The 15,565-nt window shown below is 37.1% G+C and overlaps 1 long non-coding RNA gene across 1 annotated transcript in view; it reads left to right on the top strand.

Moving 5' to 3' along the window:
- The first annotated feature begins 1,055 nt into the window (after positions 1-1,055).
- Positions 1,056-15,565, top strand: part of LOC140690735 (uncharacterized) — a 30,330-nt gene continuing 15,820 nt past the window's right edge. The window contains exons 1-2 of the long non-coding RNA XR_012066013.1: positions 1,056-1,256; positions 1,613-1,747. This is a non-coding gene — a long non-coding RNA (uncharacterized lncRNA). The remainder of the gene's footprint in view (positions 1,257-1,612; positions 1,748-15,565) is intronic.

Genomic DNA, 15,565 nt, shown 5'->3' with positions numbered 1-15,565 from the left:
CAGATATCTGTTTAAGGTTCAAAAATTCTGTCTGACCTTCCTGCCGACTTGTAACCTTTGGAAGTAATGAACTCCCCGTCACTGTAAATATCCAGGCAGAGGCTGCCTGACCAGCTCTCTAACTGTAGCAGGGTGTGTTTACCATTGGGCAGTTAGAGCAGGCAACTTCTAACATTCTTTCAGTTTTGAATTTGGCATTTTCAGGATGGATAGTTGATAAGAATGTATTACAAAAAGCTTAACAAGAAAGAGTCCAAGACATCTCAAACCCATTGCCAGGGTTTTCTCTGCCAGACACCATCCTGAGCCTGCCACCCGTGAGCCAGGCCACAAAGCCCAGTCACATGAGAATGAACACACTTTTTCGCTCCTATCTGATTTGGCATCGGGCTCAGCCCTTTTCCCCATGGAATGGTCCATGCCCAGGGCTCTGACTATGGAGCTGGTCTCACAGCAGCCCTGTGAGTGCTGGTCCAGCCTCCGGGGTTCCTGCGTGAAGTTTTCCAGGATTCCAGGCTATTCTCGGAGCTGAGTCCCCCCTAGGCTAAGCCCACGGAACTCATCTCAGCTCCAGACTGAGCTGGAAGCCTCAGAGAGAACTCAGAGCTGAGGAAATCCACAGGTTTTACCCAGCACTGCCGAGTCATCAGTGAGCCAGTTGAGGGAAGGTTCAGCAACAGCAAGACACACCTGAGCCGCCATCTCATTGTTCCGCCTCATCCCTAAACTCTCTGTGTCTGCCTGTCTGTGTCGGTCTCCCTTTTAGGATCAGCCTGGCACCACTTAATGCCCTGCCTCCTTTCTTCTAATCTTGCCTCCCTGGCCTGTTCCATCTACTCCAGGTTAACTGAGAAGAGGTTTTAAAACCTAGGAACAACAGACGTGCTAGATACAAAGAATACAAGGCAGTGCCTTCCTCAGTCACATCCCTCCTGCCCTCTCCCATTCCCACAATGAGTTTTATAAATATTTTGTCAGACAGACATTGCACTCCCAGTTGTTATCATTATCAGCCATTTCCTTATTATCTGTGGTTTACGATGTATTTGCTCCAGGGACATTCCCGAGATAAGGCAGGAGCAGATGACTGAGCCACTTGTTGATGTCCACTTGTGTCAAGCCTGTTAAGAATGATTTTTGGGGGGATTTGTTGAATGTGCCAGACTGTCCAGTGAGTGGTGATGATCCCCTGCATCTGCTCTGGAGTCAGCCTCGTCCTCTCCTTTGCTCTGTTCTCATTTATCTCTCTTCAGCAGGTGAGCCAGTGATCTGTACTTCTATGATACATAAAACACTTCTTATTTCACGGTAGAATTTGGGGGCTGCTATGAAAACGCATATGTTTTAAGAGTGAATTGAGTCGGAGGATTAAACTTAAAGCCCCCTTGATTTAGAATCAGAAATTAATATGATGGAGGGAGGGTATAGCTCAGTGGTAGAGTGCATGTCTAGCATGCATGAAGTCCTGGGTTCAATCCCCAATGCCTCCATTTAAAAACAAATAAATAAACCTAGTTATGCCCCCGAAAAAAGAAAAAAATAAATTAACATGAGGATGAAGCTACAGAGTGATTATTTGTGTCTTCTGAAATTTCCTTCTGTCTTTCTGCAGGAAATTCTAAGGAGAGAAGTTCAGAATCTACTTTGCTTGGCTGGGCTATTACACTCAGATGCTCCTCCTGGCAGCAGTCGTGGGGGTGACTTGCTTTCTGTGTGGATATTTTAATCAAAATAACTGTACCTGTGGGTAATTGTCTTTATTCCTTGTTACCGTTCTTACTTAACTTAGAATGACATTCTCCAGGAGCATCCATGTTGCTGCAAATGGCCCTAAATTGTCAGTTTTTATGGCCGAGTAGTATTCCATTGTATAAATATACCACTTCTTTAGCCAGTCATCTGCTGATGGACATTTAGGCTGTATCCATGTCTTGGCTACTGTAAATAGTGCTGCTATGAACATTGGGATGCAGGTGTCATCCTGAAGTAGGGTTCCTTCAGGATACATGCCCAGGAGCAGGATTCCTGGGTCATATGGCAAGTCTATTCCTAGACATTTGAGGGAACTCAATACTGTTTTCCACAGTGGCTGCACCACACTGCATTCCCACCAGAAGTGTAGGAGGTTCCCCTTTCTCCACAGCCTCTCTAGCATTTGTCATTTGTGGATTTTTGAATGATGGCCATTATGACTGGTTTGAGGTGATACCTCATTGTAGTTTTGATTGGCATTTCTCTGATAATTAGTGACATTGAGCATTTTTTCATGTGCCCATTGATCATTTGTATGTCTTCCTTGGAGAATTGCTTGTTTAGGTCTTCTGCCCATTTTTGGTTTAGGTTATTTGGTTGTTTCTTATTAAGTCATTTGAGCTGCTTATATATTCTGGAGATCAAGCCTTTGTCAGTTTCATTTGCAAAAATATTCTCCCATTCTGTAGGTTGTCTTTTTTTTACATATGGTGTCCTTTGCTGTGCAGAATCTTGTAAGTTTCTTTAGGTCCCATTTGTTTATTCTTGCTTTTATTTCTATTGCTTGGGTAGACTGCCCTAAGGGAACATTTCTGAGATGTATGTCAGATATTTTGCCTGTATTTTCTTCTAGGAGGTTTATTGTATCTTGTCTTATGTTTATCTTGCTGAAGAGACTGTCTTTATTCCATTGTATATTCTTGCCTCCTTTGTCGAAGATTAGTTGACCAAAAGTTTCTGGGTTCATTTCTGGGCTCTCTATTCTGTTCCATTGGTCTATATGTATGTTTTTGTACCAATACCATGCTGTCTTGATGACTGTAACTCTATAGTATTGTCTGAAGTCTGGGAGAGTTATTCCTCCAGGCTCTTTCTTTTTTTTCTTCAGTAATACCCTGGAATTTCTATGTCTTTGATGGTTCCATATAAATTTTATTGTGATTTGTTCTAGTTCTATGAAATATGTCTTGGGTAATTTTACAGGGATTGCATTAAATCTGTATATTGCCCTGGGCAGTGTGACCATTTTAACAATATTGATTCTTGCAATCCAAGAGCTTGGGATACCTTTCCATTTTTTAAAGTCTTCTTCAATTACCTTCGCCAATGGTTTATAGTTTTCTGTGTAAAATTCTCTCACCTCTGTGGTTAGATTTATTCCTAGAAATTTTATTACTTTGGGTGCTATTTTAAAGTGTTTTATTTCTTTACTTCCTTTTTCTGTTGATTCATCATTAGTGTAAAGAAATGCAACTGATTTTTGAACATTAATCTTGTAACCTGCTACCTTGCTAAATTCTTCGATCAGCTCTAGTAGTTTTGGTGTGGACCTTTTAGGGTTTTCTATATATAGTGTCATGTTATCTGCATGTAGTGACACTTTTACCTCTTCTTTTCCAATTTAGACCCCTTTTACTTCTCTTACTTGCCTGATTGCTATGGTCAGGACTTCCAAGTCTATGTTGAATAAGAGTGGTGATAGTGGCATCCTTGTCTTGTCCCAGAATTTAGTGAGAAGCTTTTGAGGTTTTCACCGTTCAGTGCTATGCTGGCTGTAGGTTTGTCATATATAGCTTTCATGATGTTGAGTTATGTTCCCTCAATACCCACTTTGGTGAGAATTTTTATCATAAATGGGTGTTGAATTTTATCAAAAGCTTTTATGCATCTATTGAGATGATCATGTGGTTTTAGTCCTTTCTCTTGTTGATGTGAAGTATTACATTGATTGATTTGCATATGTTGAACCACCCTTGTGTCCCTGAGATGAACCCCATTTGAGCATGTTGTATAATCTTTTTTATGTGCTGTAGAATTCTATTTGCTAGTATTTTGGTAAGGACTTTTTTTGCATCTGTGTTCATCAGTGATATTGTTCTGTAATTCTCTTTTTTGGTGGTGTCTTTGCCTGGTTTTGGTATCAGGGTGATTGTGGCTTCATAGAATGAGTTTGGGAATATTCCTTCTTTTCAATCTTCTGGAAGAGTTTGAGAAGGCCTGGTATGAGTACTTCTTTGTATGTGTGGTAGAATTCCCTGGTGAAGCTGTCCAGTTCTGGATTTTATTTGTAGGGATTTTTTTTATTGTTAATTCGATTTCATTCCTAGTGGTCATTTTGTTCAAGTGGTCAGTTTCTTCTTGATTCAGTTTTAGTGGACTGTATGTTTCCAGAAACGTGTCCATCTCCTCTAGGTTATCCCTTTTTTTATGTAGTTTTTCATGATATTCTCATATGATAGTCTATATTTCTATGTTATTTGTTGTAATTTCTCCATTTTCCTTTCTTATTTTGCAAATTTGTGCTCTCTCTTTTTTCTTCTTTGTGAGTTTGGCCAGAGGTTCTCGATTTTATTTACTCTTTCAAAAAATTGCTTTTGGTTTGATTGATTATTTTCTCTATTTCTTTAATCTCTATTTTATTTATTTCCTCCCAGATCTTAATTATTTCCTTCCTTCTGCTGACTTTTTGGGTGTTTTTACTCTTCAGTATCTAGTTCTTTTAACTGGTGGGTTAGATTGTTTTTTTGAAATTGTTCTTCATTTTTGAGGAAGGCCTGTATCGCCCTAAACTTTCCTCTTAGCACTGCTTTTGCTTTGTCCCATAAGTTTTTTGTGGTTGTTTTCATTTTCATTTGTCTCAATGTATTCCTTAATTTCAACTTTGATTTCATCATTGACCCATTTTTTTTAATAGCATGTTGTTTAATCTCTATGCTTTCCTTTTTTTTATGCTTTGTTTCTCTAAAGAGATTTCTAGTTTCAATGGCATTGTGGTCAGTAAGGATACTTGAGATAATTTCTATCTTCTTAAAATTTTTGAGGCTTCTTTTGTGACCAAGTACATGATGAATCCTAGAAAATGTTCCACGCACACTTGAAAAGAATGTATATCCTATTCTGGGGGGTTGTAATGCTCTGAAAATATCCACTAAATCTAATTTTTCTATTGTATCATTTAATTTCTCTGTTGCCTTATTTATTTTTTGTGTGGAAGATCTGTCTAGTGATGTTAATGTGGTGTTAAAACTTCTGACAATGATTGTATTCCCATCAATTTCCCCATTTATCTCTGTTAGTAGTTGTTTTATGTACTTAGGTGCTCATGTTGGATGCATATATATTAATGATTGTAATATCCTCATCTTGTATTGCTCCTTTAATCATTATAAAATGCCTTTATTTATCTTTCTTTATGGCCCTTGTTTTAAAGTCTATTTTGTCTGAAATCAGAACTGCTATACCTGCTTTTTTGGAGTTTCCATTTGCATGGAATATCCTTTTCCGTCCATTCACTCTCAATCTATATGTGTCCTTCTCCCTAAAATGTGTCTCTTGTATGCAGTTTATTGAAGTTTTTTGCTTTATTATCCAGTCTGCCACTCTGTCTTTTGACTGGAGCATTTAGTCCATTATCATTTAGAGTAATTAATGATAAATGAGTGTTTATTGCTATTTGAACTTTTATTTGCAGTTGATTTCATATTTCTTCTTTGTTCCTTTCTTCTTCCTTTTGTGGTATGGTAATTTTCCTTTCTGTTATCTTGGATTGTATTTAGTTTTTGTTACTCACTTGTAAGTTTTTGGCTTGTGGTTGCACTTTTTTGTAAGCCTGTTAAGCAATTACTGTAACTTTGTGTACTAAACAGATAGTAAAGCAATCTCTAACCCATCCTACCTAGAACGAAAAATTTAAGAAAAAAGAAGAAAGAAAAAATACTCTATATTTTCTTGCCTCCCTCTCCCACTCAATGATTTAGATGTCTTCTTTTACAATTTCATGTTCATTCTATTTGTAATTCATGGTAGTTATCACCTTTCCAGTTATGAGCTCTCATTTCTGTATCATCCTGCTTCTTTTTTATTTAGAGTGTACCTTACAATATTTCTTTTATCATGGGTTTAGTGTTGCTAAAGTCTTTTAGTTTTTCTTCTCTGTGAAATTCATTACCTCTCCCTCTGTTCTAAAGGATAGCCTTGCTGCAGAAAGTATCCTAGGCTGCATCTGTTTTTTCATTCAGGACTTTGTATATATCTTTCCACTCCCTTCTGGCCTACAGTGTTTCTGTAGAGAAATCAGCTGAGAGCCATCTCTTGTAACTCACTCTTTGTTTTTCTATTGCTGCCTTTAGGATCATTTCTTTATCCTTCAGTCTGGCCATCTTGATTTTGTTATGTCTTGGTGTGTGTCTCTTTAGGCTTTTCCTGTTTGGGAACCTCTGAGCCTCCTGTACTTGGGTGTCTGATTCTTTCTTTATGTTTGGGAATTTTTCAGTTATGATTTCTTTAAATACCTTCTCCATCCCCTTTGTTCTTTCTTCCCCTTCTGGAACTCTTATGATGCATAGATTGGCATGCTTTATATTATCCCATAGGTTCCATATATTGTTTTCATGGTTTTTTATTTTTTTCTCTCAACTGTTCTGATTGTGTGCTTTCTGTTGTCCTGTCTTCTAGGTCACTTATTCGTTCCTCTGCATTATCTAGCCTGAGTTGTACTGCCTTTAGGTCAGATCTCATTTCAGCCAATGAATTTACCAATTCTACTTGGCTCTTCTTTATAGCTACTATTTTGTTTTTGACATATTTTATGTCTCTAAATACTATCTCTTTTAGTTCCTTCAGTAATTCGATCACTTCTTTTTAGAAATCTTGATCTAATAGGCCATTAATATCTATTTCATTGATCATTCTTTCAGGGGATTTCTCTTTCTCTTTTAATTGGGAATACTTTCTCTGCTTCTTCAACTGCTCATATCTCTCTGGCACTGTGGCTTAAGGAGTATCAGTTATCTATTGTGGCCCTTAAAGGGGTTTATTTCTTTATCTATCTAAGGCCTATGCTGGAATAAAACTTAAAAATGAGAGAGAGAAATAGAATTTTAAAAGAATGGAGGAAAAGAAGGTTTGAAAACAGTGTATAATCAATAATAGAAGAGCAAGTTGAAGAAGAATAGGAATCGAGTTGAGATGTCTTTTTAAAACCTTAATGCAAAGAAGAAAAAACTCAAAACACAATATTTAAAACCTGTGAATAATCAATAACAGATCAAATCCAAGAGAATTAAAAATGAAATGAGAATTGTAAACATATAGAACTGTTTAAAAAGTAAAGATTAAAAAGCTAATAGAAAATAAAACAGGTATAAAAAGATTTTAAAAACAAAGATGTGTTCTCCTAGAGACTGAACGCTCTTAATGGTTTTATTGAGAGGTCTTTGTGTCTTCTCCCTGTTTCATGAACTCAGCTTGCTCTGTTGGCCCCCTCATCTGTGCTGCTCACAGTGTCCATTGGCAAGAAGACTGCACCCCTCCAACACTGGGTCAGGTGCTGCTCTCCTTTGCGGTGGGCGGGTGGGTCACTCCCCGTTCGGATGCCACAGTCAGTGCTGTGTCAGTTGCTCCATAGGTGGGCTCAGCTTCAAGAATAACAGGTTTATGGAGATATAATTCACATACCGTAAAATGCAGCCTTTGAAAGTGTGCATTAGGGTTTTATGTACATTTCAGGGTTGTGTAGCCATCACCCCCAAAAGGAACCAGTACCCTTTAGTAAGTCAGTCCCTAACCTTCCTTTCCCTTAGCCCTCAACAGCCACCACTCTACTTTCTGCCTCTACAGGTTTGCCTGTTCTAGGCATTTCATATAAGTAGAACCATACAGTATGCTGCCTTTTTTGATTATCGTCTTTCATTTAGTGTGACGTTGTCAAGGCTCATCCACAGTGTAGCATATATCAATACCCAAATTCCTTTTTGTATTCAAATAATATGCCGTAGTTATAAATACACCACATTGCTTATTCCATCCATCAGTTGATGCTGAATAATTCTGCTGTAAATGCTCATGGACAAGTTTTTGTGTGAACACATATTTTCACTTCTCTTCAGGATATATCAAAAAATGGAATTGCTGGGATGTATTCTGCTTTTAACATTTTGAGGAATTGCTAATATAGCTTTTAAAGTGACTGAAGCATTGTATATGTCCAGAAGTAATGTATGAGGAGTCCAGTTTCTCCAAATCCTCATCTACACTTTTTATTACTGGGTTTATAGATTCATATTTATATATCATATATCATATATATTTGTCATCCTAGTTGGTATGAAGTGGTATGTCATTGTGATTTTGATTTCTGTTTCCCTAATGCCTACTGATGTTGAACATCTTTTTATGTGCTTAGTTCCCATTCGTATGTCTTCTTTGGAGAAACATATATTCAAATTCTTTGCCCATTTTAATTACATTTGTCTTTGTATTGTCATGTTTTAAGTCTTCTTTGTCTATTCTGGATAAAAGTCCCTTATCAGGGAAAATTTTGGAAATATTTTCATCCATCCTGTGGATTGTCTTCTTACTTTCTTGATGAAGTCCTTTGAAGCACAGAAGTTTTTAATTTCACTGAAGTCCAGTTTACTTGATTTTTTTCTTTTGTTGTTTGTGATTTTGGTGTCATATATTTCAAGTATTTGTAATCCAAAGTCCTGAAGATTTCCTCATTGTTCATTTTCTAAATGTTTTATAGTTTCAGGTCTGTGATTTATTTTGAGTTAATTTCCATAAATGATGTTAAGATAAAAGTTCAGTTTTCTTTCTTTCCAGGTGTATGTACAGGTGTCCCAGCATCATTTTTGTAAAGATTATTTTTCCCCATTGGATTGTCATGGCACCTTTGTCAAAAATTAAATGGCTGCATGTAAGACTTTGTTTATGGTCTCTTAGTTCTTTTCTCTCAATCTATTTTTCTGTCCTTTCTGCAAGTACCACACTGTATGGATCACAGTTTTGTTAGTGAGTTTTGAATTTGGAAACTTCAAAACTTTGTTATTTTTCAAGATTGTTTTGACTGTTTTGGGTATCTTGCATTTACATATTAGTTTTAGGATCAGCTTGTTCATTTCTGCCAAAAAGCCAGAGCTGCATTGAATATATAGGTCATTTTGAGGACAATGGCCATCCTAACAATAATAAGGCTTCTGATCCATGAACACAGAAGAGCTTTCCATTTATTTTAGGTCATTTTTAACTTCTATCAGTAGTATTTTAGTTTTCACTATACAAGGTTCAGATATTTTTCTCAGTATTCCACATATTTTTTCTTAATATTACTAATTATTTTATTCTTTTTGATGCTATTGTAAATGAAAAGGTTTCCTTCATTTTATTTTTAGATTATTCACTGCTGTTGAATAGAAATGTAATTACTTTTCATATATTCATCTGTGTCTTACAATTTTGGTCAGACTGGGTTATTAATTCTAAGAGGATTTTTTTTTCTTTTCTATTTTTCCTTTGTGGATTCCTTGTGATTTCAATATATAATATCATGTCATCTGGAATCAAAACAGTTTTATTTCTTTCTTTCTAATCTAGAGGCTTTATTTTCTTTGTCTGATTGATTTGACTAGAACCTCTAGTACAATGTTGATTTTGGGAGGGAATAATTCAGTGCTTCTGCATTATGTATGATCTTTGCTTCAGGTTTTTCATAGATGTTCTCTGTCAAGTTGAGGAAGTTCTATTCCTAGTTTTTATCCATTATTCTATTAATATGGTGTATTACATGAATTGACTTTTGTATGTTGTACTGCCTTTGCATACCTGGATACATCCCACATAATGGTGGTCTATTTTATATGTTACTGTTTTGGATTTGCTTGTATTCTGTTGAGGATTTTTTGCATTTATATTCATAAGAGATAGTCTTTAGTTTTCTTGTGATCCCTTTGTCTGGTTTTCGTATCAGTGTGATACTAGTCTCATTGAATGAATTGGGAAGTGTGCCCACCTTTTTATTTTCAGACGAATTTGTGAAGCATTTTTTGTTTGTTTTTGTTTTTGTTTTTGTTTTTTCTTTAAGTAATTGATGGAATTCACCAACAAAGCCATACGGGCCTAGCATTTCTTTGTGTGAAAGTTTTGGATTGCTATTTCAGTTACTACTTACTGTAGGATTATTTGAGTTTTCTATTTCTCCTTGAATTAGCTTCAGTCATTTATGTCCTTCTAGGAATTTATCCATTTCATCTACATTATCTCATGTATTGGCTATATAATTATCCATGGTATTCCCTTACATTCCTTGTTATTTTTGTAAGGGCAGTAGTGACATCCTTCCTTTCATTTCTCATTTTAGTAATTTGAATCTTCTCTCTTTTTTTTTCAGTACTAGATAAAATTTGTCAATTTTATTGAACTTTTCAAAGAACCAACTATTCCTTTTGTTGATTATTCTCTATTGTTCATCTATTGTCTATTCCATTTATTTCTGCCTTTAGTATTTTGATTAGAATGTTTAATTCATTTACATTAATGTAATTTCTTATCAGATTGAAGTTACAACTGCTGTCTACTTTCTATATGTCTTTTTTTCCCATTCCTCTATTACTACACATTTTTGTACAAAGTAAGCATTTTCAAGTGTGTCATTTTAATTTGTTTATTTTATCTTTTTCTTCTCCTCCTCCTCTTCCTCCTCCTCCTTCTCTTCCATTGCCCTGGAGATTATAATTTACATCTTGTTTTAAAGCAATCTAGTTGACATGAATACCAACTTAATTTCAACAGTACACAAAAACTTTGCTTTGGTATCAGTCTTTTCCCTCCCCCTCCTCATGCTGTCACTGTCATACAAATTGCACCTTTATGCATTTATAAGCTCATCTACACAGTTTCATAAGTATTGTTTTATGCAGTTGTCCTTTACATCAAATAGAACAAAACATTTACATGTAATACTCGATTTATACTGTTTTATTTTTTTACTCATGTAGTAGTGCTCTTTATTTTTCAGGCAAGTGTCCTTTCATTTACACCTGCTGGACTATCCTTAGTATTTCTTGTAGGGCAGGCCTGCTAGCAATGAATTCTTTCAGATTTTGTCTTTGTAGGAGTGTCTTAATTTCTCCTTTAATTTTTTTTAAAGAATCATTTTGCTGGCTATAAAATACTTGGTGACAGTCTTTTCCTTTTATCTCTTTGACGATACCATCCACTGCCTTCTGGTCTCCATGGTTTTTGATGAGAAATCAACTGTCTTACTGAGGAGCCTTTCTATATGTTGAACCACTTTTCTCTTTCAGCTGTCAAGATACTTTATTCTTGTCTTTTGACACACTGAGTCTGATGTGCCTATTTTAGATGTCTCTACGTTTATAGCACTTGGAGTTTGTTGAACTGCTGGGATGTACAAATTAATGCTGTCATCAAATTTGGGAAGTTTTCAGCCATTATTTCTTTATATATTCTTTCTGCCCCTTTTTTTCTCTCCCTCCTTCTGGCGCTCCCATTATGTGTGTATTGATATTGTTGATGGTGTCCCACCTATCTCTGACACAGTGTTCTATTTTTTTTTATTCCTTTTTCTTTCTGTTCCACAGACTGGATAATTTCAGTAGTTTTAATTTAACTGACTTTTTCTCCAACAAGTTCATATCTACAGAGAAACCTCTTATTGAAGTTTTTATTTTAGTCATATTTGTATCTCTAGAATTTCTAGTTGGTTTTTATTATAAATTTTATTTATTGATATTCTCTGTACAATGAGATGTGCACATAATTTAATCCTTTAGGCATGGTTTCTGTTAGTATTTTGAACATGTGTGTAATTGCTTATTTATATCTTTGTCTAGTAAGTCCAGTGTCTGGGCTACCTCAGGGAGTTTCTATTGACTACTTTTTCCCCATCTGTTATGACCAAACTTTTCTGTTTCTTTGTACATCTTCTAATTTTCTGTTGAAAACTGGACATTTAAAATATTACAATGTGGCAGATCTGAAAGCCAGATTTTCCTCATCTCAAGGGTTTATTGTTGCTTCCATTGTCATTGCTGCTGCAGCTATTTATTTAGTTACTTTCCTGAACAAATTCTTTAAAGTCTGTTTTCTTTATCATGCATGACCATGAGATCAGTGTGTGTGAAGAAAGCCTAGTTGTCATCACTGTAGTAATAATTGGACAGTGATTTCTTTCAATGCCTGGAGCCAATCGTTTGAGCTGTTGCCAGGTGGCTGTGTGTCCGCATGCTGAGGGATGCCCTCAGCACCAGCATGCAGTCAGCAGCTCTTCCGTAGCCTTTAGTTCTTGCTTATGCAGAACCTCAAGTTCAGCCAGTGTTGAAGGCTTAGGATTTTCTCAGATCTTTCCTTGCCTTGTGCCACACATGTATATTGCCTTCTACAATTCTCAGAATTTTTTGGAGCTTTTTAACCCTACCTTCACCCCCAGAACTTCTCATTACTCAATTTTGCCTTCTAAGTTTCCTAGTCAGCAACTAGTTAGCCTCTACTGGTCCCACTGCCTCAGGCAGTTGTAATGTTAGATACTCACTGCTGATTTTTTCCCACACACACTCTGGGGACAGGCTGTTTGCACAGCATGAGTTTGTGACAGGTCACATAGTGACAGCTCTCTGGGGGCGGATTTTTTGGGTAACTTTAAATCACTTCTGCCCCTACCTTGATTGTGAGACTATTGCTTATAAAGGCCACCATTTAGGTGAGGATACAGGGATGGGGTAGATCAAGTTACAATGCCTCAAAACTCACTATCTTTATGGAGATTTAGCTGTTTTTCTTTCTCAAATAAAGACTCCCCGGATTGCTGGAAGTCTTGGTTTAATTTCCAGAGTTCTACAGAGGTTAATTTTGAGAAATTTTGCCATTGTCATTGCTTCATAGAGGAGTAAGTTTTCCAAGATATTTCCTCAGATATTCTAGAAGTGTATCCCATTTGCATTTGTGTTTAACTGAGTTACTTGCAAGACTAACTAATTCTACAGCTCCAGCCCCATTCACATAAGAGTCCATCTGCATGGATTCTCCTACAGCAGTGTACAACCTGTTGTCAGATTGTTGTTTTTCTTATTAAAGTGTAGGGGTTTTTAAAAATATGCTCATGAATAGCCTTTTGTCATTTTTACACGTTATAAAACTTCCACTAGTCTGTAGCTATTTTTTCCCCTCACTTATCGTTGCTTTAATGAAGTTCTCACTTTTAAGGATTTTCAGTAAAGCAGTATGTGGATGCTGATCACACGGGTGAGGCATTTAACTACTGTCTAAACCTCAGTCTTTGCTCTGATTCACTGTCTGGAATATCTGAACACATCTACTGAACCCCGTATACCAATGGATGCTGACAGACCTAATTAAAAAAATGCTTTTTAAGTAAAGCAAAAAATATTAACTTTGACACTGGAAACGACAAATCTCAAATTCCCTAGCTGATCTTGCTTTCTGTGATCATGAGCTACATCATGTTTTTAGAGCCGACAGGCATATTGAACTACTGATTTTATTTCATCGGATTTTAGAATGCAGAACACATTTCAGGCCCACTTATAGCACCATATGTGTATCTTAAAGGATATGTACATATGATGATGTCTTTAATATAAGTACCTTATTTTATTTTAAGTACCTACTGCTGTGCACCTCATTAAGGAAAGCTTGAAATTGCAGTACTGAAATTTTTCATACCACCATCATCCCATAGCATCTCTTTTGCACTTAGATGTTGTGTGGCAGAGTATTATTCTGCTCCCTAGAAATGATCAATGTTGAAGGGGAAAAAAAAAAAACCCTCCTCAAGTAAATATACTCCAAATCACACTTATCTGAACAATGGCCACCATTTTAGTCCATAGTCCACACAAATCCATCTACTCATACTGACTCAGAGTCCTCAACATAGACAATCCACCCCTGAATTCAGGGTCCTCAACACACATTCTATCCCCTCCCCATTCCTTGTTGATTCTGACCTACTTTTGTCCAACGCGTCCTGCCAGTCTCTTTGCTACCTGACTGCAGTTTTTAATTTTTACCTTTGAGTTCCAGACTGCGCCTAGTGATTTCCAGAGAAACGCCAGACACTTGGCTCATCAGGAGGGGCAGTGAGGATTTCAGAAAGCTGTTAACCTAACTCACTTTCAGATCAGTGAGTGGCTGTTGTGAGCATTCCTTCTAGATCTCTGCCATGCAGGCTGCATCCACCCCAGCAAAATAACGTAGCTCATCCAACCACCTCAGCATCCATTCATCTGGGTTTCTTCTTTCAGTGACACTCAGATGCTGCTGATGGGCATTATATATATATAATATATATATATATATATATTTTAATTGAAGTATAGTCAGTTACAATGTGTCAAATTCTGATGTACAGCACAATGTTCCAGTCTTTCATATTCACATATATATGTATGAATTCCTTTTCATATTTTTTTACTAAAGTTTATTATAAGATATTAAATATTGTTCCCTGTGCTATACAGAAGAAATTTAGTTTTTTTAGCTATTTTTATATATAGTAGTTAATATTTGCAAATCTCAGTCTCTGATGGGAATTTTTAAAGCCACATCTGGAATCCTTGTTGCGGAAGAGTCTGAGAAATATATTTTCGACCTCATAGCCTTTTGGTTAGGAAGTTGGAATAAAGGCTGACCTGGCTCACCTACTTGTCTGCCTTTGTGAGTAAAGAGGTCTGGAGTTTCAAGTCCCAATGAAATGTCCCAGCCCTTCAGTAGCAAACTCTTAAAGCAACCAAAATGCTCCCATCTACCAGAGCATGACTTGTCCTTAGACACTGCTGGACATAACCACCGACGCTGTCTAAGGCATCGTCTTCATCTGGTGCACACTTTCTTTAGATGTGTAATATCCTGATTAACAGGACAAGCTAGTTTGGATTCCCAAGGCCACAGGCAGCCTTCTGCCTGACTTTGGTGTATATATGTTCATTGACGTGTCCTCTCTCAGATCAGCTAGAGCTGCCTGTTGTGTGGTTTCCCAGAGAATGTGGGTGCAGTGCTCCCCACCAGAGTCCTACCAGTTGTTTTATTGCAGGAAGAGAGAGAGCAAAAGAGACAGAACAGGAAGTTCTTGTCCAGCCTCAAACACAGTCACCCCCGCCGAGGGCTCTTGCTCTGGGACACACAGCAGTGCAGGTCAGCAGCAATGTGGCCCCGGTGTACTCCAAAACATGGTGTGGTTTTACTGGGTTATCTGTGTCTTTCATGGGCCCTGCAAAGTTCTCGGCTTTGTGAAATGGGGAACTAAGGAACTCCCACCCATGGCTGTAACTCCCAGGGTTTGCACCCTTACGGGTTTTGAGGATTTGCTGGCAACTCATTCTTTTTCACTGGGTCATTTCTCGGTTACACCTGCAGTCCTGTGACTTCCTTATCAGAACTGCTCCTTACGTTCGGGATTTAGTGAAAGATGCCATTTTAGCCTGTAAGTTCATGTTCAGGGAGGAGGAGGAAGAAGCACAGATCAGAAATGCTGTTTTGCTTTTTTTATTATTGTTTTCATAAGCCGTCTCCTGTTGTCGAATGGACACTGAGCAAATGAATGACTGTTACACTCCCATTTGAAGGATGAGAAAAACGACACTCAGGGAGAGGAGGCAAACTTCCTGAGGTTCCAAAGACCAAAAGGGATGAGCACAGAATAAGATCCCCGCAAATTTCTTGGCTGTCATTCGCCTTTAGGTCAATGACAGAGTGCCGTGTGTAGTAGTAAAGTTGTAGCGTGCTTTTAAAAGGGTGCAGATGTTCTTGTTTTGTTTATAAAATCACAGCGTTTTGT

The sequence above is a fragment of the Vicugna pacos genome, chromosome 31 (genome assembly GCF_048564905.1).
Source record: "Vicugna pacos chromosome 31, VicPac4, whole genome shotgun sequence".
Taxonomy (NCBI): Eukaryota; Metazoa; Chordata; class Mammalia; order Artiodactyla; family Camelidae; genus Vicugna; species Vicugna pacos.
The sequence above is the reverse complement of the archived record's forward strand: the minus strand, read 5'-3'. Positions and strand labels throughout refer to the sequence as shown.